Source organism: Salvelinus sp. IW2-2015, unplaced genomic scaffold (genome assembly GCF_002910315.2).
Source record: "Salvelinus sp. IW2-2015 unplaced genomic scaffold, ASM291031v2 Un_scaffold649, whole genome shotgun sequence".
Taxonomy (NCBI): Eukaryota; Metazoa; Chordata; class Actinopteri; order Salmoniformes; family Salmonidae; genus Salvelinus; species Salvelinus sp. IW2-2015.
The window spans coordinates 182755-185164 of record NW_019942589.1 but is presented as its reverse complement, the minus strand read 5'-3'; positions in this window follow the sequence as shown (position 1 = coordinate 185164).

Below are 2410 nucleotides of genomic sequence, written 5' to 3'. Positions count from 1 at the left end.
GAACATGGCCAAGATGTTCAAATGTTCATTGATGACCAGCACGGTCAAATATCTACACTACCGTCAACAGTGAAGAGGCGATTCAGGGATGCTGGCCTTCTAGGCAGAGTTGCAAGAAAAAAGCCATATGTCAGACTGGCCAATAAAAAAAAGATTAAGATGGGCAAAAGAACACAGACACGGACCGAGGAACTCTGCCTAGAAGGCCAGCATCCCGGAGTCGCCTCTTCACTGTTGACGTTGAGACTGGTGTTTTGCAGGTACTGTTTAATGAAGCTGCCAATTGAGGACTTGTGAGGCGTCTGTTTCTCAAACCAGACACTCTACTGTACTTGTCCTCTTGCTCAGTTGTGCACCGGGCCTCCCACTCCTCTTTATATTCTGGTTAGAGCCAGTTTGCGCTGTTCTGTGAAGGAGTAGTACACAGCGTTGTACAGATCTTCAGTTTCTTGGCAATTCTCGCATGGAATAGCCTTAATTTCTCAGAACAAGAATAGATGACGAGTTTCAGAAGAAAGGTCTTTGTTTCTGGCCATTTTGAGCCTTAATCGAACCCACAAATGCTGATGCTCAGATACTCAACAAGTCTAAAGAAGGACAGTTTTATGCTTCTTTAATCAGTGCTTTTCTTTCAAAAACAAGGACATTTCTAAGTGACCCCAAACTTTTGAACGATAGTGTACACACGTCAATACAAATTACAACTCAGGTACATAATCAATCAGACAACATAAATTAAAGCTTGCCATGTCCTATAAAATAAAATGTTATTGGTCATGTACACATATTCGGCAGATGTTATTGCGGGCGTAGTGAAATGCTTATGTTTCTGCTCATTAGGGCGCACACGTCACCAGCGTTACGCGCATAATGACACTCACCTGGACTCCATCACCTCCTTGATTACCTGCCCTTTATATGTCACTCACTTTGGTTTCTTCCSCAGTCGTCATTGTTCCTGTTTCATGTCGGTGRGTTGTTTGTGTTTCTTGTTTTGTTCATTTATTTATTAKYTGTATTCACTCCCTGAACTTGCTTCCCGACTCTCAGCGTACATCCTTATAAGTGCAGTAATACCTAACAATACACACAAATTCCCAAAATGATCAAAACAATTATACGGTTGTGGATTCGCCTATTGTGCATTTGATGTTCTCCAAAGTGAGATTTTGTAACATGCTATTAACCCATTGATTGTAAGATGTTGGGTTTGGCCTTTTCCGGTGTTCCATGTTTCTGGCAATCAGACAGGCATATCCCAAGGCATTTGATTCTGCCTTTTCTATTCCTGAACTACCAGAATTGTCCCAAAGATAGCTATCAGTGGGTCATGATTTATACAGTAAGTACCTGTGTTATATTGGATAGTGCATAAAAAATAGCATCCAAATAGTCTGCTATATGTGCAAACCAAAATATATGTGCATGAGTTGCAGTGGTATGCTGGCATCTTCCACATTAAGGGGTCAACTTGGGAGTAGAATTTAGCCAGTTTGGCATTAGTATAGTGACTTCTTTGTATCACTTTGAAGTGTGTAAGAACATCCCTGGTACAGTGCATTCGGAAAGTATTCAGACCGGAAAGTATTCGGAAAGTATTCCGAGTTTTTCAACATTTTGTTACGTTACAACCTTATTCTACAGTCTTGGCACACCTGTATTTGTGGAGTTTCTCCAATTCTTCTCTGTAGATCCTCTCAAGCTCTGTCAGGTTGGAATGAGGGAGCGTCACTGCACAGCTATTTTCAGCTCTCTCCAGAGATGTTCGATTGGGTTCAAGTCCAGGCTCTGGCTGGGCCACTCGCCACTCACACGGACATACTCAGAAGACTCTGTCCGGAAGCCCATCTCCTGCATTTATGTCTGGCTGTTAGTGCTTACAGAGTCATATTCCTGTTTGAAGGTGAACCATCCACCCGCAGTCTGAGAGTCAGTGAATGCCGCATCTCGTTGACAATCTTATTCATCAGACCTCGTCATTAGTTACTGTGTCCGCAATCCATCCCTCGACTGACTAGTCTCCTAAAGTACCCTGCACCTGAACAAACATTGCCACAGCATGGTAGCGAACCACCACTATTGGCTTCACCGTACGGGTGCCGGCCCAGTTTCGTCGCAGACGTGCAACGCTTCGATAGTCGTGGCTGCAGACAGAGAAGTTCATTTTCTGTGAGTGATGTAATAATCTTATCTATGAGGACAAGCAAGGATACTTTCAAGTTTTCACCTACAGGTTGCGGACACCAGATTCAAAGAAACAGCGTTTAAGGATTTTCACCAGATAGGAAACCAGACTCGACCCCTAGCCCCCCATGACACATTGTATCATTGATACCGGAGGCTGGAGACCCAAGCGGACGAGGTCGGGCGTCACTGGTGGTACGGCCCGCATTACAATTCCAAATGCAAT